This window comes from Pelodiscus sinensis, chromosome 14 (assembly GCF_052426305.1).
Source record: "Pelodiscus sinensis isolate ZL-2025 chromosome 14, ASM5242630v1, whole genome shotgun sequence".
Taxonomy (NCBI): Eukaryota; Metazoa; Chordata; order Testudines; family Trionychidae; genus Pelodiscus; species Pelodiscus sinensis.
Genome location: NC_143065.1, coordinates 449,502 through 465,427, shown reverse-complemented (window position 1 = coordinate 465,427; position 15,926 = coordinate 449,502).

Here is a 15,926-nt window from a genome sequence, read left to right as displayed (position 1 = left end):
GGTGCCTGGCTCTGGGGAAGGGGAGGGGGATTGGGTTGTGGGGGGGGGTGCCTGGCTCTAGGGAAGGGGAGGGGGATTGGGTTGTGGGGGGGGTGCCTGGCTCTAGGGAAGGGGAGGGGGATTGGGTTGTGGGGGGGGGGTGCCTGGCTCTAGGGAAGGGGAGGGGGATTGGGTTGTGGGGGGGGTGCCTGGCTCTGGGGAAGGGGAGGGGGATTGGGTTGTGGGGGGGGTGCCTGGCTCTGGGGAAGGGGAGGGGGATTGGGTTGTGGGGGGGATGCCTGGCTCTGGAGAAGGGGAGGGGGATTGGGTTGTGGGGGGTGCCTGGCTCTGGGGAAGGGGAGGGGGATTGGGTTGGGGGGGGGTGCCTGGCTCTGGGGAAGGGGAGGGGGATTGGGTTGTGGGGGGGGTGCCTGGCTCTGGGGAAGGGGAGGGGGATTGGGTTGTGGGGGGGGTGCCTGGCTCTGGGGAAGGGGAGGGGGATTGGGTTGTGGGGGGGGGTGCCTGGCTCTGGGGAAGGGGAGGGGGATTGGGTTGGGGGGGGGGGGTGCCTGGCTCTGGGGAAGGGGAGGGGGATTGGGTTGTGGGGGGGTGCCTGGCTGTGGGGAAGGGGAGGGGGATTGGGTTGTGGGGGGGGGTGCCTGGCTCTGGGGAAGGGGAGGGGGATTGGGTTGGGGGGGGGGGGTGCCTGGCTGTGGGGAAGGGGAGGGGGATTGGGTTGTGGGGGGGGGGGTGCCTGGCTCTAGTGAAGGGGAGGGGGATTGGGTTGTGGGGGGGGTGCCTGGCTCTGGGGAAGGGGAGGGAGATTGGGTTGGGGGGGGTGCCTGGCTCTAGGGAAGGGGAGGGGGATTGGGTTGTGGGGGGTGCCTGGCTCTGGGGAAGGGAGGGGGATTGGGTTGTGGGGGGGTGCCTGGCTCTGGGGAAGGGGAGGGGGATTGGGTTGTGGGGGGGGGGGTGCCTGGCTCTGGGGAAGGGGAGGGGGATTGGGTTGTGGGGGGGTGCCTGGCTCTGGGGAAGGGGAGGGGGATTGGGTTGTGGGGGGGGTGCCTGGCTCTGGGGAAGGGGAGGGGGATTGGGTTGTGGGGGGGGGGGTGCCTGGCTCTGGGGAAGGGGAGGGGGATTGGGTTGTGGGGGGGGGGGTGCCTGGCTCTGGGGAAGGGGAGGGGGATTGGGTTGTGGGGGGGTGCCTGGCTCTAGGGAAGGGGAGGGGGATTGGGTTGTGGGGGGGGGGTGCCTGGCTCTGGGGAAGGGGAGGGGGATTGGGTTGTGGGGGGGTGCCTGGCTCTGGGGAAGGGGAGGGGGATTGGGTTGTGGGGGGGTGCCTGGCTCTGGGGAAGGGGAGGGGGATTGGGTTGTGGGGGGGTGCCTGGCTCTGGGGAAGGGGAGGGGGATTGGGTTGTGGGGGGGGTGCCTGGCTCTGGGGAAGGGGAGGGGGATTGGGTTGTGGGGGGGTGCCTGGCTCTGGGGAAGGGGAGGGGGATTGGGTTGTGGGGGGGTGCCTGGCTCTGGGGAAGGGGAGGGGGATTGGGTTGTGGGGGGTGCCTGGCTCTGGGGAAGGGGAGGGGGATTGGGTTGTGGGGGGGTGCCTGGCTCTGGGGAAGGGGAGGGGGATTGGGTTGTGGGGGGTGCCTGGCTCTGGGGAAGGGGAGGGGGATTGGGTTGTGGGGGGGGGTGCCTGGCTCTGGGGAAGGGGAGGGGGATTGGGTTGTGGGGGGTGCCTGGCTCTGGGGAAGGGGAGGGGGATTGGGTTGTGGGGGGTGCCTGGCTCTGGGGAAGGGAGGGGGATTGGGTTGGGGGGGGTGCCTGGCTGTGGGGAAGGGGAGGGGGATTGGGTTGTGGGGGGGGTGCCTGGCTCTAGTGAAGGGGAGGGGGATTGGGTTGTGGGGGGGGTGCCTGGCTCTGGGGAAGGGGAGGGAGATTGGGTTGGGGGGGGTGCCTGGCTCTAGGGAAGGGGAGGGGGATTGGGTTGTGGGGGGGGTGCCTGGCTCTGGGGAAGGGGAGGGGGATTGGGTTGTGGGGGGGGGGGGTGCCTGGCTCTGGGGAAGGGGAGGGGGATTGGGTTGTGGGGGGGGGGGTGCCTGGCTCTGGGGAAGGGGAGGGGGATTGGGTTGTGGGGGGGTGCCTGGCTCTGGGGAAGGGGAGGGGGATTGGGTTGTGGGGGGGGGGTGCCTGGCTCTGGGGAAGGGGAGGGGGATTGGGTTGTGGGGGGGTGCCTGGCTCTGGGGAAGGGGAGGGGGATTGGGTTGTGGGGGGTGCCTGGCTCTGGGGAAGGGGAGGGGGATTGGGTTGTGGGGGGGGGGGTGCCTGGCTCTGGGGAAGGGGAGGGGGATTGGGTTGTGGGGGGGGTGCCTGGCTCTGGGGAAGGGGAGGGGGATTGGGTTGTGGGGGGGGTGCCTGGCTCTGGGGAAGGGGAGGGGGATTGGGTTGTGGGGGGGTGCCTGGCTCTGGGGAAGGGGAGGGGGATTGGGTTGTGGGGGGGTGCCTGGCTCTGGGGAAGGGGAGGGGGATTGGGTTGTGGGGGGTGCCTGGCTCTGGGGAAGGGGAGGGGGATTGGGTTGTGGGGGGGGGGGTGCCTGGCTCTGGGGAAGGGGAGGGGGATTGGGTTGTGGGGGGGGTGCCTGGCTCTGGGGAAGGGGAGGGGGATTGGGTTGTGGGGTTGCCTGGCTCTGGGGAAGGGGAGGGGGATTGGGTTGTGGGGGGGGGGTGCCTGGCTCTGGGGAAGGGGAGGGGGATTGGGTTGTGGGGGGGGTGCCTGGCTCTGGGGAAGGGGAGGGGGATTGGGTTGTGGGGGGGTGCCTGGCTCTAGGGAAGGGGAGGGGGATTGGGTTGTGGGGGGGGTGCCTGGCTCTAGGGAAGGGGAGGGGGATTGGGTTGTGGGGGGGGGTGCCTGGCTCTGGGGAAGGGGAGGGGGATTGGGTTGTGGGGGGGGTGCCTGGGTCTGGGGAAGGGGAGGGGGATTGGGTTGTGGGGGGGGTGCCTGGCTCTGGGGAAGGGGAGGGGGATTGGGTTGTGGGGGGATGCCTGGCTCTGGAGAAGGGGAGGGGGATTGGGTTGTGGGGGGTGCCTGGCTCTGGGGAAGGGGAGGGGGATTGGGTTGGGGGGGGGTGCCTGGCTCTGGGGAAGGGGAGGGGGATTGGGTTGTGGGGGGTGCCTGGCTCTGGGGAAGGGGAGGGGGATTGGGTTGTGGGGGGGTGCCTGGCTCTGGGGAAGGGGAGGGGGATTGGGTTGTGGGGGGGGGGGTGCCTGGCTCTGGAGAAGGGGAGGGGGATTGGGTTGTGGGGGGGTGCCTGGCTCTGGGGAAGGGGAGGGGGATTGGGTTGTGGGGGGGGGGTGCCTGGCTCTGGGGAAGGGGAGGGGGATTGGGTTGTGGGGGGGTGCCTGGCTCTGGGGAAGGGGAGGGGGATTGGGTTGTGGGGGGTGCCTGGCTCTGGGGAAGGGGAGGGGGATTGGGTTGTGGGGGGGGTGCCTGGCTCTGGGGAAGGGGAGGGGGATTGGGTTGTGGGGGGTGCCTGGCTCTGGGGAAGGGGAGGGGGATTGGGTTGTGGGGGGGTGCCTGGCTCTGGGGAAGGGGAGGGGGATTGGGTTGTGGGGGGGGGGTGCCTGGCTCTGGGGAAGGGGAGGGGGATTGGGTTGTGGGGGTGCCTGGCTCTAGGGAAGGGGGATTGGGTTGTGGGGGGGGTGCCTGGCTCTGGGGAAGGGGAGGGGGATTGGGTTGTGGGGGGGGGGGTGCCTGGCTCTGGGGAAGGGGAGGGGGATTGGGTTGTGGGGGGTGCCTGGCTCTAGGGAAGGGGGGGATTGGGTTGTGGGGGGGGTGCCTGGCTCTGGGGAAGGGGAGGGGGATTGGGTTGTGGGGGGTGCCTGGCTCTGGGGAAGGGGAGGGGGATTGGGTTGTGGGGGGGGGGGTGCCTGGCTCTGGGGAAGGGGAGGGGGATTGGGTTGTGGGGGGTGCCTGGCTCTAGGGAAGGGGGGGATTGGGTTGTGGGGGGGGTGCCTGGCTCTGGGGAAGGGGAGGGGGATTGGGTTGTGGGGGGGTGCCTGGCTCTGGGGAAGGGGAGGGGGATTGGGTTGTGGGGGGGGTGCCTGGCTCTGGGGAAGGGGAGGGGGATTGGGTTGTGGGGGGGTGCCTGGCTCTGGGGAAGGGGAGGGGGATTGGGTTGTGGGGGGGTGCCTGGCTCTGGGGAAGGGGAGGGGGATTGGGTTGTGGGGGGTGCCTGGCTCTGGGGAAGGGGAGGGGGATTGGGTTGTGGGGGGGGTGCCTGGCTCTGGGGAAGGGGAGGGGGATTGGGTTGTGGGGGGGGTGCCTGGCTCTGGGGAAGGGGAGGGGGATTGGGTTGTGGGGGGGGTGCCTGGCTCTGGGGAAGGGGAGGGGGATTGGGTTGTGGGGGGGGTGCCTGGCTCTGGGGAAGGGGAGGGGGATTGGGTTGTGGGGGGGGGGGTGCCTGGCTCTAGGGAAGGGGAGGGGGATTGGGTTGTGGGGGTGCCTGGCTCTGGGGAAGGGGAGGGGGATTGGGTTGTGGGGGGGGGGGGGTGCCTGGCTCTGGGGAAGGGGAGGGGGATTGGGTTGTGGGGGGGGTGCCTGGCTCTGGGGAAGGGGAGGGGGATTGGGTTGTGGGGGGGGTGCCTGGCTCTGGGGAAGGGGAGGGAGATTGGGTTGTGGGGGGGGTGCCTGGCTCTGGGGAAGGGGAGGGGGATTGGGTTGTGGGGGGGGTGCCTGGCTCTGGGGAAGGGGAGGGGGATTGGGTTGTGGGGGGGGGGTGCCTGGCTCTGGGGAAGGGGAGGGGGATTGGGTTGTGGGGGGGTGCCTGGCTCTGGGGAAGGGGAGGGGGATTGGGTTGTGGGGGGGGGTGCCTGGCACTGGGGAAGGGGAGGGGGATTGGGTTGTGGGGGGTGCCTGGCTCTGGGGAAGGGGAGGGGGATTGGGTTGTGGGGGGGGTGCCTGGCTCTGGGGAAGGGGAGGGGGATTGGGTTGTGGGGGGTGCCTGGCTCTGGGGAAGGGGAGGGGGATTGGGTTGTGGGGGGTGCCTGGCTCTGGGGAAGGGGAGGGGGATTGCGTTGTGGGGGGTGCCTGGCTCTGGGGAAGGGGAGGGGGATTGGGTTGTGGGGGGGGGGGTGCCTGGCTCTGGGGAAGGGGAGGGGGATTGGGTTGTGGGGGGGGGGGTGCCTGGCTCTGGGGAAGGGGAGGGGGATTGGGTTGTGGGGGGGGTGCCTGGCTCTGGGGAAGGGGAGGGGGATTGGGTTGTGGGGGGTGCCTGGCTCTGGGGAAGGGGAGGGGGATTGGGTTGTGGGGGGGAGTGCCTGGCTCTCGGGAAGGGGAGGGGGATTGGGTTGTGGGGGGGGTGCCTGGCTCTGGGGAAGGGGAGGGGGATTGGGTTGTGGGGGGGGTGCCTGGCTCTGGGGAAGGGGAGGGGGATTGGGTTGTGGGGGGGGGGGTGCCTGGCTCTGGGGAAGGGGAGGGGGATTGGGTTGTGGGGGGGGGTGCCTGGCTCTGGGGAAGGGGAGGGGGATTGGGTTGTGGGGGGGGTGCCTGGCTCTGGGGAAGGGGAGGGGGATTGGGTTGTGGGGGGGTGCCTGGCTCTGGGGAAGGGGAGGGGGATTGGGTTGTGGGGGGGGGGGTGCCTGGCTCTGGGGAAGGGGAGGGGGATTGGGTTGTGGGGGGGGTGCCTGGCTCTGGGGAAGGGGAGGGGGATTGGGTTGTGGGGGGTGCCTGGCTCTGGGGAAGGGGAGGGGGATTGGGTTGTGGGGGGGGTGCCTGGCTCTGGGGAAGGGGAGGGGGATTGGGTTGTGGGGGGGGGGTGCCTGGCTCTGGGGAAGGGGAGGGGGATTGGGTTGTGGGGGGGTGCCTGGCTCTGGGGAAGGGGAGGGGGATTGGGTTGTGGGGGGTGCCTGGCTCTGGGGAAGGGGAGGGGGATTGGGTTGTGGGGGGGGTGCCTGGCTCTGGGGAAGGGGAGGGGGATTGGGTTGTGGGGGGGGGGTGCCTGGCTCTAGGGAAGGGGAGGGGGATTGGGTTGTGGGGGGGGTGCCTGGCTCTGGGGAAGGGGAGGGGGATTGGGTTGTGGGGGGGGTGCCTGGCTCTGGGGAAGGGGAGGGGGATTGGGTTGTGGGGGGGGTGCCTGGCTCTGGGGAAGGGGAGGGGGATTGGGTTGTGGGGGGGTGCCTGGCTCTGGGGAAGGGGAGGGGGATTGGGTTGTGGGGGGGTGCCTGGCTCTGGGGAAGGGGAGGGGGATTGGGTTGTGGGGGGTGCGTGGCTCTGGGGAAGGGGAGGGGGATTGGGTTGTGGGGGGGGTGCCTGGCTCTGGGGAAGGGGAGGGGGATTGGGTTGTGGGGGGGGTGCCTGGCTCTGGGGAAGGGGAGGGGGATTGGGTTGTGGGGGGGGTGCCTGGCTCTGGGGAAGGGGAGGGGGATTGGGTTGTGGGGGGGGGGGTGCCTGGCTCTAGGGAAGGGGAGGGGGATTGGGTTGTGGGGTTGCCTGGCTCTGGGGAAGGGGAGGGGGATTGGGTTGTGGGGGGGGGGGGGTGCCTGGCTCTGGGGAAGGGGAGGGGGATTGGGTTGTGGGGGGGGTGCCTGGCTCTGGGGAAGGGGAGGGGGATTGGGTTGTGGGGGGGGTGCCTGGCTCTGGGGAAGGGGAGGGAGATTGGGTTGTGGGGGGGGTGCCTGGCTCTGGGGAAGGGGAGGGGGATTGGGTTGTGGGGGGGGTGCCTGGCTCTGGGGAAGGGGAGGGGGATTGGGTTGTGGGGGGGGTGCCTGGCTCTGGGGAAGGGGAGGGGGATTGGGTTGTGGGGGGTGCCTGGCTCTGGGGAAGGGGAGGGGGATTGGGTTGTGGGGGGGGTGCCTGGCTCTGGGGAAGGGGAGGGGGATTGGGTTGTGGGGGGGGTGCCTGGCTCTGGGGAAGGGGAGGGGGATTGGGTTGTGGGGGGGGTGCCTGGCTCTGGGGAAGGGGAGGGGGATTGGGTTGTGGGGGGTGCCTGGCTCTGGGGAAGGGGAGGGGGATTGGGTTGTGGGGGGTGCCTGGCTCTGGGGAAGGGGAGGGGGATTGCGTTGTGGGGGGTGCCTGGCTCTGGGGAAGGGGAGGGGGATTGGGTTGTGGGGGGGGGGGTGCCTGGCTCTGGGGAAGGGGAGGGGGATTGGGTTGTGGGGGGGGTGCCTGGCTCTGGGGAAGGGGAGGGGGATTGGGTTGTGGGGGGGGGGTGCCTGGCTCTGGGGAAGGGGAGGGGGATTGGGTTGTGGGGGGTGCCTGGCTCTGGGGAAGGGGAGGGGGATTGGGTTGTGGGGGGGAGTGCCTGGCTCTCGGGAAGGGGAGGGGGATTGGGTTGTGGGGGGGGTGCCTGGCTCTGGGGAAGGGGAGGGGGATTGGGTTGTGGGGGGGGTGCCTGGCTCTGGGGAAGGGGAGGGGGATTGGGTTGTGGGGGGGGGGGTGCCTGGCTCTGGGGAAGGGGAGGGGGATTGGGTTGTGGGGGGGGTGCCTGGCTCTGGGGAAGGGGAGGGGGATTGGGTTGTGGGGGGGGTGCCTGGCTCTGGGGAAGGGGAGGGGGATTGGGTTGTGGGGGGGGGTGCCTGGCTCTGGGGAAGGGGAGGGGGATTGGGTTGTGGGGGGGTGCCTGGCTCTGGGGAAGGGGAGGGGGATTGGGTTGTGGGGGGGGGGGTGCCTGGCTCTGGGGAAGGGGAGGGGGATTGGGTTGTGGGGGGGGTGCCTGGCTCTGGGGAAGGGGAGGGGGATTGGGTTGTGGGGGGTGCCTGGCTCTGGGGAAGGGGAGGGGGATTGGGTTGTGGGGGGGGTGCCTGGCTCTGGGGAAGGGGAGGGGGATTGGGTTGTGGGGGGGGTGCCTGGCTCTGGGGAAGGGGAGGGGGATTGGGTTGTGGGGGGGTGCCTGGCTCTGGGGAAGGGGAGGGGGATTGGGTTGTGGGGGGTGCCTGGCTCTGGGGAAGGGGAGGGGGATTGGGTTGTGGGGGGGGTGCCTGGCTCTGGGGAAGGGGAGGGGGATTGGGTTGTGGGGGGGGTGCCTGGCTCTAGGGAAGGGGAGGGGGATTGGGTTGTGGGGGGGGTGCCTGGCTCTGGGGAAGGGGAGGGGGATTGGGTTGTGGGGGGTGCCTGGCTCTGGGGAAGGGGAGGGGGATTGGGTTGTGGGGGGGGGGTGCCTGGCTCTGGGGAAGGGGAGGGGGATTGGGTTGTGGGGGGGTGCCTGGCTCTGGGGAAGGGGAGGGGGATTGGGTTGTGGGGGGGTGCCTGGCTCTGGGGAAGGGGAGGGGGATTGGGTTGTGGGGGGTGCGTGGCTCTGGGGAAGGGGAGGGGGATTGGGTTGTGGGGGGGGTGCCTGGCTCTGGGGAAGGGGTGGAAATGGGGATTGGGTTAGAACTGGGGGAGGAAGGGAGTAGGACTCCTGGGACTGCAGGCCAGCTCCAACTTCCCAGGAAGCTTGCGGCTGTCGTGGGAGCAGAGGGAGAGCGCGCGCTTTCTGAGAAATTGGAGCGGGCGTGCAGTCCCGGGATTCTCTCTCTCTCATCCTGCAGGCAGGAGGAAGGAAATCCCTGAGAAGCTCCTTATGTCAGGGCTTCCTCAGCAAGCTGCCCTTTGATTGGCTCCCTTTGATTGGCGGGGTCTGCACAGAGTCCCTCCAGCCTAGTTTTAACCCCTGTTCAATCACCTGCCAGAGGCTCCAAGGTCTACCAGTGAGCCTCCTGAACATGGACTTGGGCTTGATCTCCCAGAGGCTCCAAGGTCTACCAGTGAGCCTCCTGAACTTGGACTTGGGCTTGATCCCCCAGAGGCTCCAAGGTCTACCAGTGAGCCTCCTGAACTTGGACTTGGGCTTGATCCCCCATAGGCTCCAAGATCTACCAGTGAGCCTCCTGAACTTGGACTTGGGCTTGATCCCCCAGAGGCTCCAAGGTCTACCAGTGAGCCTCCTGAACTTCGACTTGGGCTTGATCTCCCAGAGGCTCCAAGATCTACCAGTGAGCCTCCTGAACTTGGACTTGGGCTTGATCCCCCAGAGGCTCCAAGGTCTACCAGTGAGCCTCCTGAACTTCGACTTGGGCTTGATCCCCCAGAGGCTCCAAGGTCTACCAGTGAGCCTCCTGAACTTCGACTTGGGCTTGATCCCCCAGAGGCTCCAAGATCTACCAGTGAGCCTCCTGAACTTGGACTTGGGCTTGATCTCCCAGAGGCTCCAAGGTCTACCAGTGAGCCTCCTGAACATGGACTTGGGCTTGATCCCCCAGAGGCTCCAAGGTCTACCAGTGAGCCTCCTGAACTTGGACTTGGGCTTGATCTCCCAGAGGCTCCAAGATCTACCAGTGAGCCTCCTGAACATGGACTTGGGCTTGATCTCCCAGAGGCTCCAAGATCTACCAGTGAGCCTCCTGAACATGGACTTGGGCTTGATCTCCCAGAGGCTCCAAGATCTACCAGTGAGCCTCCTGAACTTGGACTTGGGCTTGATCCCCCAGAGGCTCCAAGATCTACCAGTGAGCCTCCTGAACTTGGACTTGGGCTTGATCTCCCAGAGGCTCCAAGATCTACCAGTGAGCCTCCTGAACTTGGACTTGGGCTTGATCTCCCAGAGGCTCCAAGATCTACCAGTGAGCCTCCTGAACATGGACTTGGGCTTGATCTCCCAGAGGCTCCAAGATCTACCAGTGAGCCTCCTGAACTTGGACTTGGGCTTGATCCCCCAGAGGCTCCAAGGTCTACCAGTGAGCCTCCTGAACTTGGACTTGGGCTTGATCCCCCAGAGGCTCCAAGGTCTACCAGTGAGCCTCCTGAACTTGGACTTGGGCTTGATCCCCCATAGGCTCCAAGATCTACCAGTGAGCCTCCTGAACTTGGACTTGGGCTTGATCCCCCATAGGCTCCAAGGTCTACCAGTGAGCCTCCTGAACTTCGACTTGGGCTTGATCTCCCAGAGGCTCCAAGATCTACCAGTGAGCCTCCTGAACTTGGACTTGGGCTTGATCCCCCAGAGGCTCCAAGGTCTACCAGTGAGCCTCCTGAACTTCGACTTGGGCTTGATCCCCCAGAGGCTCCAAGGTCTACCAGTGAGCCTCCTGAACTTCGACTTGGGCTTGATCTCCCAGAGGCTCCAAGATCTACCAGTGAGCCTCCTGAACTTCGACTTGGGCTTGATCTCCCAGAGGCTCCAAGATCTACCAGTGAGCCTCCTGAACTTGGACTTGGGCTTGATCCCCCAGAGGCTCCAAGGTCTACCAGTGAGCCTCCTGAACTTCGACTTGGGCTTGATCCCCCAGAGGCTCCAAGGTCTACCAGTGAGCCTCCTGAACTTCGACTTGGGCTTGATCCCCCAGAGGCTCCAAGATCTACCAGTGAGCCTCCTGAACTTGGACTTGGGCTTGATCTCCCAGAGGCTCCAAGGTCTACCAGTGAGCCTCCTGAACATGGACTTGGGCTTGATCCCCCAGAGGCTCCAAGGTCTACCAGTGAGCCTCCTGAACTTGGACTTGGGCTTGATCTCCCAGAGGCTCCAAGATCTACCAGTGAGCCTCCTGAACATGGACTTGGGCTTGATCTCCCAGAGGCTCCAAGATCTACCAGTGAGCCTCCTGAACATGGACTTGGGCTTGATCTCCCAGAGGCTCCAAGATCTACCAGTGAGCCTCCTGAACTTGGACTTGGGCTTGATCCCCCAGAGGCTCCAAGATCTACCAGTGAGCCTCCTGAACATGGACTTGGGCTTGATCTCCCAGAGGCTCCAAGATCTACCAGTGAGCCTCCTGAACATGGACTTGGGCTTGATCCCCCAGAGGCTCCAAGATCTACCAGTGAGCCTCCTGAACTTCGACTTGGGCTTGATCCCCCAGAGGCTCCAAGATCTACCAGTGAGCCTCCTGAACATGGACTTGGGCTTGATCCCCCAGAGGCTCCAAGATCTACCAGTGAGCCTCCTGAACTTCGACTTGGGCTTGATCCCCCAGAGGCTCCAAGATCTACCAGTGAGCCTCCTGAACTTGGACTTGGGCTTGATCCCCGAGAGGCTCCAAGATCTACCAGTGAGCCTCCTGAACTTGGACTTGGGCTTGATCCCCGAGAGGCTCCAAGGTCTACCAGTGAGCCTCCTGAACTTGGACTTGGGCTTGATCTCCCAGAGGCTCCAAGGTCTACCAGTGAGCCTCCTGAACTTGGACTTGGGCTTGATCCCCCAGAGGCTCCAAGGTCTACCAGTGAGCCTCCTGAACTTCGACTTGGGCTTGATCCCCCAGAGGCTCCAAGGTCTACCAGTGAGCCTCCTGAACTTGGACTTGGGCTTGATCTCCCAGAGGCTCCAAGGTCTACCAGTGAGCCTCCTGAACTTGGACTTGGGCTTGATCCCCCAGAGGCTCCAAGGTCTACCAGTGAGCCTCCTGAACTTCGACTTGGGCTTGATCCCCCAGAGGCTCCAAGATCTACCAGTGAGCCTCCTGAACTTCGACTTGGGCTTGATCTCCCAGAGGCTCCAAGGTCTACCAGTGAGCCTCCTGAACTTGGACTTGGGCTTGATCCCCCAGAGGCTCCAAGGTCTACCAGTGAGCCTCCTGAACTTCGACTTGGGCTTGATCCCCCAGAGGCTCCAAGATCTACCAGTGAGCCTCCTGAACTTCGACTTGGGCTTGATCTCCCAGAGGCTCCAAGGTCTACCAGTGAGCCTCCTGAACTTGGACTTGGGCTTGATCCCCCAGAGGCTCCAAGATCTACCAGTGAGCCTCCTGAACATGGACTTGGGCTTGATCCCCCAGAGGCTCCAAGATCTACCAGTGAGCCTCCTGAACTTGGACTTGGGCTTGATCTCCCAGAGGCTCCAAGATCTACCAGTGAGCCTCCTGAACTTGGACTTGGGCTTGATCTCCCAGAGGCTCCAAGATCTACCAGTGAGCCTCCTGAACTTGGACTTGGGCTTGATCCCCCAGAGGCTCCAAGGTCTACCAGTGAGCCTCCTGAACTTGGACTTGGGCTTGATCCCCCAGAGGCTCCAAGGTCTACCAGTGAGCCTCCTGAACTTGGACTTGGGCTTGATCCCCCAGAGGCTCCAAGATCTACCAGTGAGCCTCCTGAACTTGGACTTGGGCTTGATCCCCGAGAGGCTCCAAGATCTACCAGTGAGCCTCCTGAACTTGGACTTGGGCTTGATCCCCGAGAGGCTCCAAGATCTACCAGTGAGCCTCCTGAACTTGGACTTGGGCTTGATCCCCCAGAGGCTCCAAGGTCTACCAGTGAGCCTCCTGAACTTGGACTTGGGCTTGATCTCCCAGAGGCTCCAAGGTCTACCAGTGAGCCTCCTGAACTTGGACTTGGGCTTGATCCCCCAGAGGCTCCAAGGTCTACCAGTGAGCCTCCTGAACTTGGACTTGGGCTTGATCTCCCAGAGGCTCCAAGATCTACCAGTGAGCCTCCTGAACTTGGACTTGGGCTTGATCTCCCAGAGGCTCCAAGATCTACCAGTGAGCCTCCTGAACTTGGACTTGGGCTTGATCCCCCAGAGGCTCCAAGGTCTACCAGTGAGCCTCCTGAACTTGGACTTGGGCTTGATCTCCCAGAGGCTCCAAGGTCTACCAGTGAGCCTCCTGAACTTGGACTTGGGCTTGATCCCCCAGAGGCTCCAAGATCTACCAGTGAGCCTCCTGAACTTGGACTTGGGCTTGATCTCCCAGAGGCTCCAAGGTCTACCAGTGAGCCTCCTGAACTTGGACTTGGGCTTGATCTCCCAGAGGCTCCAAGGTCTACCAGTGAGCCTCCTGAACTTGGACTTGGGCTTGATCTCCCAGAGGCTCCAAGGTCTACCAGTGAGCCTCCTGAACTTCGACTTGGGCTTGATCTCCCAGAGGCTCCAAGATCTACCAGTGAGCCTCCTGAACTTCGACTTGGGCTTGATCCCCCAGAGGCTCCAAGGTCTACCAGTGAGCCTCCTGAACATGGACTTGGGCTTGATCTCCCAGAGGCTCCAAGGTCTACCAGTGAGCCTCCTGAACATGGACTTGGGCTTGATCTCCCAGAGGCTCCAAGGTCTACCAGTGAGCCTCCTGAACATGGACTTGGGCTTGATCCCCCAGAGGCTCCAAGGTCTACCAGTGAGCCTCCTGAACTTGGACTTGGGCTTGATCTCCCAGAGGCTCCAAGATCTACCAGTGAGCCTCCTGAACATGGACTTGGGCTTGATCCCCCAGAGGCTCCAAGGTCTACCAGTGAGCCTCCTGAACTTGGACTTGGGCTTGATCCCCCAGAGGCTCCAAGATCTACCAGTGAGCCTCCTGAACATGGACTTGGGCTTGATCTCCCAGAGGCTCCAAGATCTACCAGTGAGCCTCCTGAACATGGACTTGGGCTTGATCCCCCAGAGGCTCCAAGGTCTACCAGTGAGCCTCCTGAACTTGGACTTGGGCTTGATCTCCCAGAGGCTCCAAGGTCTACCAGTGAGCCTCCTGAACTTGGACTTGGGCTTGATCCCCCAGAGGCTCCAAGGTCTACCAGTGAGCCTCCTGAACTTGGACTTGGGCTTGATCCCCCAGAGGCTCCAAGATCTACCAGTGAGCCTCCTGAACTTGGACTTGGGCTTGATCCCCCAGAGGCTCCAAGGTCTACCAGTGAGCCTCCTGAACTTGGACTTGGGCTTGATCCCCGAGAGGCTCCAAGATCTACCAGTGAGCCTCCTGAACTTCGACTTGGGCTTGATCCCCCAGAGGCTCCAAGATCTACCAGTGAGCCTCCTGAACTTGGACTTGGGCTTGATCCCCGAGAGGCTCCAAGGTCTACCAGTGAGCCTCCTGAACTTCGACTTGGGCTTGATCTCCCAGAGGCTCCAAGATCTACCAGTGAGCCTCCTGAACTTCGACTTGGGCTTGATCCCCCAGAGGCTCCAAGATCTACCAGTGAGCCTCCTGAACTTGGACTTGGGCTTGATCCCCCAGAGGCTCCAAGGTCTACCAGTGAGCCTCCTGAACTTGGACTTGGGCTTGATCTCCCAGAGGCTCCAAGATCTACCAGTGAGCCTCCTGAACTTGGACTTGGGCTTGATCCCCGAGAGGCTCCAAGATCTACCAGTGAGCCTCCTGAACTTGGACTTGGGCTTGATCCCCGAGAGGCTCCAAGGTCTACCAGTGAGCCTCCTGAACTTGGACTTGGGCTTGATCCCCCAGAGGCTCCAAGGTCTACCAGTGAGCCTCCTGAACTTCGACTTGGGCTTGATCCCCCAGAGGCTCCAAGATCTACCAGTGAGCCTCCTGAACTTGGACTTGGGCTTGATCCCCCAGAGGCTCCAAGATCTACCAGTGAGCCTCCTGAACTTCGACTTGGGCTTGATCCCCCAGAGGCTCCAAGATCTACCAGTGAGCCTCCTGAACTTGGACTTGGGCTTGATCCCCCAGAGGCTCCAAGATCTACCAGTGAGCCTCCTGAACATGGACTTGGGCTTGATCCCCGAGAGGCTCCAAGATCTACCAGTGAGCCTCCTGAACTTGGACTTGGGCTTGATCCCCGAGAGGCTCCAAGATCTACCAGTGAGCCTCCTGAACTTGGACTTGGGCTTGATCCCCCAGAGGCTCCAAGGTCTACCAGTGAGCCTCCTGAACTTCGACTTGGGCTTGATCCCCCAGAGGCTCCAAGATCTACCAGTGAGCCTCCTGAACTTGGACTTGGGCTTGATCCCCCAGAGGCTCCAAGATCTACCAGTGAGCCTCCTGAACATGGACTTGGGCTTGATCCCCCAGAGGCTCCAAGGTCTACCAGTGAGCCTCCTGAACATGGACTTGGGCTTGATCTCCCAGAGGCTCCAAGGTCTACCAGTGAGCCTCCTGAACTTGGACTTGGGCTTGATCCCCCAGAGGCTCCAAGATCTACCAGTGAGCCTCCTGAACATGGACTTGGGCTTGATCTCCCAGAGGCTCCAAGATCTACCAGTGAGCCTCCTGAACATGGACTTGGGCTTGATCCCCCAGAGGCTCCAAGGTCTACCAGTGAGCCTCCTGAACTTGGACTTGGGCTTGATCTCCCAGAGGCTCCAAGGTCTACCAGTGAGCCTCCTGAACTTGGACTTGGGCTTGATCCCCCAGAGGCTCCAAGGTCTACCAGTGAGCCTCCTGAACTTGGTCTTGGGCTTGATCTCCCAGAGGCTCCAAGATCTACCAGTGAGCCTCCTGAACTTGGACTTGGGCTTGATCTCCCAGAGGCTCCAAGGTCTACCAGTGAGCCTCCTGAACTTGGACTTGGGCTTGATCCCCCAGAGGCTCCAAGGTCTACCAGTGAGCCTCCTGAACTTGGACTTGGGCTTGATCCCCCAGAGGCTCCAAGATCTACCAGTGAGCCTCCTGAACTTCGACTTGGGCTTGATCTCCCAGAGGCTCCAAGATCTACCAGTGAGCCCCCTGAACTTGGACTTGGGCTTGATCTCCCAGAGGCTCCAAGGTCTACCAGTGAGCCTCCTGAACATGGACTTGGGCTTGATCCCCCAGAGGCTCCAAGGTCTACCAGTGAGCCTCCTGAACTTGGACTTGGGCTTGATCCCCCAGAGGCTCCAAGGTCTACCAGTGAGCCTCCTGAACTTGGACTTGGGCTTGATCCCCCAGAGGCTCCAAGATCTACCAGTGAGCCTCCTGAACTTGGACTTGGGCTTGATCCCCCAGAGGCTCCAAGATCTACCAGTGAGCCTCCTGAACTTCGACTTGGGCTTGATCCCCCAGAGGCTCCAAGGTCTACCAGTGAGCCTCCTGAACTTCGACTTGGGCTTGATCCCCCAGAGGCTCCAAGGTCTACCAGTGAGCCTCCTGAACTTCGACTTGGGCTTGATCCCCCAGAGGCTCCAAGGTCTACCAGTGAGCCTCCTGAACTTGGACTTGGGCTTGATCTCCCAGAGGCTCCAAGGTCTACCAGTGAGCCTCCTGAACTTGGACTTGGGCTTGATCCCCCAGAGGCTCCAAGATCTACCAGTGAGCCTCCTGAACATGGACTTGGG